The following is a 7,774-nucleotide window of genomic DNA, read 5'->3' as shown; positions in this document are numbered from 1 at the left end:
TTTTTTTTTACTCTGATTTTATTATTTAATTTCTTTTTTTCATTTAATGTAGTCTTCCGTGGTTGGCTCCCAAGACCAGAGTCAGTTGGAGCTGGTTGTTGTTGGAAAGGAGTGGGTTAGGGAACTGGTGTTGGGGAGAAAGGGAGACCTCCTGCTCTGCTGGGGGTCCTAGGTGGAGAAGAAGAACTGTACTTCACAAAGTCTGGGGTGTGGTGAGAAGGGGATGAGGCAGAAGTAGCAAGCTGGGGAAATGGGACCCACCTCAGTCCCCAGCTTCATTTTCTTCTAATGTTTCCCCACTGGTGGCATTCTCTGCAGTCTTGGAAGCTTTTTTTTTTTTTTCTTTTTTTCTTCTTTCTTTTTCTGGGTTTCTTGACTTGCAGAACTCTGAAGGAGGGCCTTTAGCTCTGCATCCTGGACCTCCATCTCAGACTTGTAGAGGTCAGGCTCAAAGGGACCACTGGTTATCTGCATGGGGCCATTGGGCATGAGCAGAATTGCAAATTTAAACTGGGCAACAAATTCCCCCTCCTTCTCATAAAGAACATTAAATGGTTGTAGCAGTCCATGCTTGGTGCACTCCACCACACCCATCCAAGCCTTCTTCTCATCTTCAAATGCTCTTAAAGTAAATGGCATGGCATCAAAACGCCTTTCCACCTCACTGAAGAAGGCACGTGAAGTTTTCATTTTCAGTTCATACTGTTTGGAGGGATCTCATTTGTAAATAGTGGTTCTCTGTCCTGCATCGTTGACCTTGCCCTCTCCTAAGCTGACGAGAACATCCACAGCATATACTTCACGTACCTCAAATTCAGCTTTTTCTTGGTCCTTCTTCTGCTGGTCTGTGGGATTCTCGATAATGTTTTTTTCACCATTGATGACATGCTGCTTCAACTGGTGTGACAGCATACCTTCTATCGGCATCCAGTTAAATGAGTGAGCAACTTTGTTCCACTTGTGTGTTCTGATTTCTAGGTTTGGCCAGGCATAGGGCAGCTTCAGCACAAAGGTGAGCTGTCTTAATAACATCTGCTTTCCTCCCTGGTACTTGGGTCCCCTGAGCTACATCAACCACAAAGGTATGAGCTACGTTAGCGATTAAGCCATCCACATGGAACCCAAGGTCAATTTTTACCAAGTCACCTTCCTTAAGAATATAATCCTGGCTGCTCTTCAAAGGGAAGAAGTGACATACAAAGTTATTTACTGAAATGCTGGTGGGAAAAGCAATACCTTTCTTCATTTCCTTTTCTTTCTTGAAGATTTTCTCTTTTTCTTCCGTGATCGTGGCATGGCATTTCTCACACAGGCTCAGTACTGACACACCTGAGCTAGATGCTTCCACCAAGGTCCGAAGTACCCAGTTGGCCATGTTGCACCGCGCCGCCCGCTCGCCCCCCATCTTATACTTGGTCACCACCAGGTCCTTGGCAATAGTTTGCTCCTGCTGCTCATCCTTGCCTGACATCTTCCTACTACCACCACTGCAGTCTCATTTCCCCTGAGCCGCCTCGTCTCCCAGACAACTTCTATTACCCAAGAAATTTTATCTGCATAACAAGACCACCTGTACTCATCATACATTTTTTCTTGTCATCCACTCTTAATTTGTGTGGGCATCACCCCCAAGAAGCCCTAAGCCGTAATTTTTTTCTATAGCTCAGGAAACTATATAAGCTTCAATCATCTGACCAATCTTTGAGTCTCATATTTTTGGGGACTCCAGTGCCTATATATGTAATTGTTTATATTTCTCCTGTGAATCTGCCTTATGTCAATTTAATTTGTAGCCCAACCAAAGAACCTAGAAGGGTAGGGGGAAGCTAGATTTTACTTCTCTACAAAGGGCTCATATGATCTGATCATTGATGCACAAATCGTGACTTCCTGGCCTCAATCTCTCTGAGCTCCGTCACAAAAGCTTTGAGCTTCTGAGCACAAGTTGGTCTTTTTCTTCCCTAATTAAAATGCTACCTCACTTCACTGTACAAGGTAAAAACAATCACTAATGTTTCAGACACTTGATCGACATCAAGGAAACACATTGGAAAATCAGACCAAATATTTTCACTTTGAAAATTTGAGTGGCAGGACCAGGAATCTGCCTTCTTCAAAGAAAGAAAGAAAAATAATTCTAAGGCGAAGCTGACCTAAGTTAAAACTTCCCACAGAGAACAGCAAGCTTCCTGTGTGGGGTGTGGGGTGTGCATAATATTTTATTATTTCCCACGCATCTTAGCTTACAAACGTGCAAAAGCAGCAGAATGCCCAGAGTCAGGAAAGACACACAGATTAAATAATTGCAAAAGAGCCTTAAACAATTGCTAGTTTCCAGTTTGGGTTGCTCTCTCTTTGTTATGAGTTTTTATACAACAGCTTTCCCCCTTAAAATTATATTTAATAAGAAATTAGGTTCACCTTGCACATTGAGATATCTCCTCCTTTAGGAAGGTGCTCTGTAACCAAGAAGCTGAATGCTAATGCAGGGGTTGCTATGGTAAGCAATCTTTTCTATTGAGCAGGAGAATAAATAGTTGCATAAATTCCTAAATCAATAGTGGAGACTGAACAGGATATAACCAGGTATTTTAGCCTCTAAATATAGTTATGGAGCTAAAAGATAATGTCTTCTCTGTAAAATCCTAATATAATTATAGATTCTTCAGTGAATTTTGTGTTCACCTTTTGAAGCTGATTGTCAGTGTTTCTTCAGAGTTTTTATATAACCCTCTACCCGTTTGTTGAAAAAAGAACCCATTATTTTAGTCAGATAAAAGCAGATTAAAAAAAAAAAAAAAAGCCTGCTGATTTTTATAGCCGGAAAGAGGAGCATGCAGAATTAGATCCTAATTAATGAATGCTTAATGAGCCAGAAGCGCTTAATGAACATTAAATAATAACAGTAAAATAGGTATGCTTTTTAAAAAACATGATCTACCTGAAGAACTTTGTTTCATTTCTTGAGAAATGTGACTATTCATAGGATGGATCTCCTCTTGCCGATCTCTCTGTTTTTCACCTGAGGTCAAGGAAGATCTTCATTGTCTGAATCAGTGGGCCCCATGCCTCCTGGCTTTCAGGTGGATCCATCCAATAGGAGATTGGAGGGAGGGAGCAAAGTGCAATTTGGCTCCCCCTGTGCCAGATTACTGCAAGTTGGCTGAGATTCTTTACCTCCAGCCACAGCTCCTAGATGCTAGTTGTTTCTTCCTCCTGTAGCCCATTCCATCTTAGGAATGATAAAGAGCCCCTCACTATTGCTAGCTCCAGAGGCTTCGCAATTCCTTGTTTCTCTTAATCATGCCCACCACCTTGTAAACATGTTCCTTTAACTGTCCTCAATTTCCCCACTTGAGTGTGCAACTAATTCCTTCTGGAGTCCTGACCACTACTCCTAAGAGTCCATTTGCCATACATAATAAAATAGCTGTATTAAAAGGCACACCTAAATGTTTATTTAAACACATGTTTTTAAACATATACTTCAAGATATAGCTATGTCTCTGGGCTATTTCAATGCCAAATTTGCTACCTCTCTGTTGAAATAATTTGTAAGGTCAAAACCACTCGCTTTCTTATAGTCTTATGAATCACTCTGCTTCATAATTTGTATTTTATTTACATCCTGTTTCCTGAATATTTTCTACATCTTCTCTACCATAGTGGATGCTCTGTGAAGAAGCTCTCTAAATGGCTTTTGTACTCACATAGAAACAAAAACAGACAGCAAGAAAAGTGCGTAAAAACTCAACCTGATATAAGGTGCTGTGATGATGTTTTCCTCGGTGTGTCTTGTCTTTTATTTCCATTGGTAACCTTCATCTGACAGCTAATGCCCTTTGAATGGTGACCCCTCACTTAGTATTTGTTCTCTCTCTATTCTAGATTGTCTTGGATAAATCTATCATTTGTAACTGATGAGAGACATTGAGAAAAAAACAAAAACAAAAAACAAAACAAAAAAAACTTTGACTCTCAGCAAAGTTGGCAGGTACTTTATCTTGGAGCCTTAAGGAATGGTGAAATAGGGGTTTTAGATAGGAATAGGGTGTCTTTCTCTTTATCTAGCTCCTTCCTCCAAAGGCTCTGTTTTCCTCCATATCCTAATGCCTAAGACTATCTCCCTTGACAAAGAGGAGTATGCAAACATCAGGAAGGAGGCAGTACCTCTATTCCCCTGGCAGAGACTCATGTCATTAGCACAGCCCTTGAGCAAGGCTTGGCCCTCTCTGCAGCATCATTGGGTCCCTAAAAGAATAGTAATTTTCCAGACACATTATCAATTCTTAGAGGAATACTGGGTGATTGTGTGTTAGGAACTTTCTCTGTGCATGATAATGTTGGTGGCAAGGACCTTCATCTCTTACCAATCTGTGAATAATACACTGGATAGAGCCCCAGGGAGAAGAAGAAGTTAGAGAAACTTTCAAAACTGCCTAATTTGCAACTGAAGAATAGCTTAGGCCCAGAGATAAATAGACTTGTTAAGTTTAAAGTGGAAAATCACAAAGTTATAAGCGAAATGTAGCCACATGTACCTATGACTAAAGTCTACATCACCCTCTTATTAAACTCAAAAATAGACTCTTAAAACAAGCTGGAAGAATCTACTAACGCTGAACATATGCAAATCCTACACCCAGCAATTCTACTTATAAGTGTATACCCAGAGGAAATGTGTCCATAAGTTCAACAAAAGATATAGTAGAATATTCACAGAAGCACTGGTCCTAGTGGCTAAAATCTAGTAGAAGTTTCCAAATTGTCCATATTTATATAAAATATACAGATAAATTAATGCTATATGGAATGAGAAGTAATGATCCACAACTATATGCAAAAATACAGATGAATTTCAGAAGCATGTTAAGTGAAAGAAGTAAGACAAGAGCACATAGTCCGTGACTCCTTTTATCTAAAGCACAGAAAAAGGCAAAACCAATCTGTGTTAACCAGAGTAAAGATAGTGATACCTTTTTTGGGGCACAGTGACAGGAAGAGAGACTTAGGGGAGGGTTTTCATTATTCTGGTAATATTCAGTTTCTTGACTGGGGATAGTTTCTAGTTCAATACATTTTCTAAAAGTTAACACACCTCATAGAAAGAAAGGGTGGCTAGGAGTCCAACTGATTTAATGCACGATCATTAATCTATTGGCCAAGAGCCTTTAATCTTCCCTTAGAATAGGAACAGAGCTGGATTAATGGGTGGTCCATCCAGGCAGCTGTCTGAGGTGCCATTTTATGCTAAGGCCTGTCTGGGGATAGGAGATATAGAAAATTGTACCTGTCAGAATTTCTTCCAGAGATAGCATTGCACATGTTTAAAAAATGATCCTTTGATAAACAGTTAAATTTAGTAGAATACCCACAAAATAGTTGCAAAGACCTTTATTATGCATTAAGAAAGCTGATTAAAGAAAATGGCTACAATTCATTAATAACCTCTGTGACAGTTTGTTTTTAGCATTTAGCAAGTATTCTCTACTTTCTCTTTTACTGTGGGCAAAGAATGTGTCCGGGCATTGATGCTGGGCTTGTCTGGGTGACCTGCTTTGGGTAATAAAATGTTAGTAGACCTGAATTGTAATCTGCATTTGTAAAGAGAATGTAAATTTCTTGTTTAGTGATACAATGAAAAGTGGAAGCACTAATATATAAAGAAGCTGTTATCATTTCTGTTTTATAGGTTGAGACTCCAGATTCTTCATTTTTAACAAGCTCCCAGGTGGTACTGATGATGCCAGTCAATATACCACACATTGAATACATGGTTTTATATCACAATGTCTTCATCTATAAAATGGGGACCATAATACCTACTCATAAAGTTGTTTGGGGGCCAATTCAAATGCTGTGTCTAAGTTTCTTAACACTGTGCACAATGAATGGTCATTTCTCTTATTACCTTCTACTCCATCTCAGACTATAAAAGAGGAGAGCAAATACATGTGGCAGGTTTTGTATAAAAAGTATAAGATATGGGCAGGTGCGATGGCTCACCCTTGTAATCCCAGCACTTTGGGAGGCCGAGGCAGATGGATCATTTGCGGTCAGGAGTTCAAGACCAGCCTGGCCGACACAATGAAACCTCGTCTCTAGTAAAAACTCAAAAATCAGCTGGGTGTTGTGGTGGGCACCTGTAATCCCAGTTACTCAGGAGACTGAGGCAGGAGAATCATTTGAACCCAGGAGGCGGAGGCTGCAGTGAGCTGAGATCACACCATTGTACTCCAGCCTGGGCAACAGAGAGTGACTCCATCTAAAAAAGAAGTATAAGCTATATAATGAGGATGTGAGTTCAATAATATCTGTGTCACTCGCTAGCTGTGCAAACTTGAGTAAGTCCTTCAGCTTCTGTGAATCTCAGTGTTCTCATCAGCAAACGGAGATCATAATGTCAACTTCTAAAGATTATGAGGATTAAATAAGGCCTATCCCTGACACATGGTAGGCTCTGGAAATGTGTGGGTTGATCCAAAAGTGACTCAGAATTCAATGTATTTAGGGTCTCTGTGACAGTCAAAAGTAGTGAATAGTGGCACCAAGGGACATTGTCCTGTGAGTTTCCACTGAGCAACTACTGTATATGCCATGGAGAAACTTTGCAGGGTGTTGTTACATGTCCCAAATTACCAGAAGCAGTTAGAGAATGGGATTCCTTTAAAAATACAGGTCTGTTCATGCCCCCTCCCTACTCAAAACCTTTCAAAGTCATCCCATCACACAATAAAATGCCAGCTTCTCAACAGGCCCTGCCTGGTCTGGCAACTGGTTGTTGCTCCAAATGCACCCATATTCTCTGGCTATTCCCCACTTTGCTCACTCCATTCCAGCCCCTCTTGCTTTTTTCTCAAAACACCAAGTACATTTTTCCTCCAGGGCTTGTTCACATGCTGTAACTGTCTTTCATCATGGAACATTCTTAACCCAGACATATGTGTGACTCGCTCCTTCCTTTTACTTTTGTTTTAGCTGATCTCACCTCATCAGAGGGCCCTACCTGACTGCTCAGTTTCAGATATCACTCTCATTCCCACAACATCACTCTATAACATCCTCAGGGCTCTTGACACTAACCAATATCCTATTATATAGTTTTTGTTTGCATATTTTGTGACTTCACTGTGAGAATCTTAGATTCATGGGGAAGAGATTTTGTCCCTTTAATTCACTGGTATATCTTCACCAGATGCATAAGATGCTTAATAAATATTGTTGAGTGGAAAAATGCCTCACCGGAAAATTCCAATCTGACCTGTAAGAAGGTATGCACAGATACATTGGTTGTCAACACAGAGGTTTTGTATGAGAGGTTGTTTTTGCATTTACATTCATTCATGCATTCAATATTTATTAGGCAGCTATGTCCTGCCCGATAATTTTGTAGGTGTTCAGGAAATAGACCAAAATAAATAGTAGAGGAGCAGGAAGTTTGGGGGTCATATTGTTAGGATTGACACCTGTGGAAGGAAGAGAAATAAGACTGAGAAGAGAGAAGCGGGTCCATGGAGCAGTTGCAGCAGAGGCCTCAGCTCACCTACCACCGAGTTGCGGGACTTGGATGCCCTTCAGAGTTTTCCTGAATTGAGGTAACAAATTTGAGTTTTTGTACCTTTGCATCCACAAGTCACTGCACATAGAATGTTCCTGGGGAAGAGCATGACAATGGGCAAAATGAAGCTCTTATGCAGAGAGCAGATCCAAGAGAGAGAATCTCTGGAGCTGTCAGCTTCCATCATTCCCAGGAGCTAAGGAATGAATGCTTTAG

The 7,774-nt window shown here is 40.5% G+C and overlaps 1 pseudogene across 1 annotated transcript; it reads right to left on the bottom strand.

Annotated features, from left to right (window-relative positions):
* Positions 1–262: 262 nt before the first annotated feature.
* LOC112633111 lies at positions 263–1,510 on the bottom strand (annotated as a pseudogene). The gene has a single exon (XR_003121488.1). The product of XR_003121488.1 is annotated as a proliferation-associated protein 2G4 pseudogene (transcript).
* Positions 1,511–7,774: the final 6,264 nt, after the last annotated feature.

Source organism: Theropithecus gelada, chromosome 10 (genome assembly GCF_003255815.1).
Source record: "Theropithecus gelada isolate Dixy chromosome 10, Tgel_1.0, whole genome shotgun sequence".
NCBI lineage: Eukaryota > Metazoa > Chordata > Mammalia > Primates > Cercopithecidae > Theropithecus > Theropithecus gelada.
Note: the sequence above shows the minus strand (reverse complement) of the source record. Positions and strands in the feature narration are given on the sequence as shown.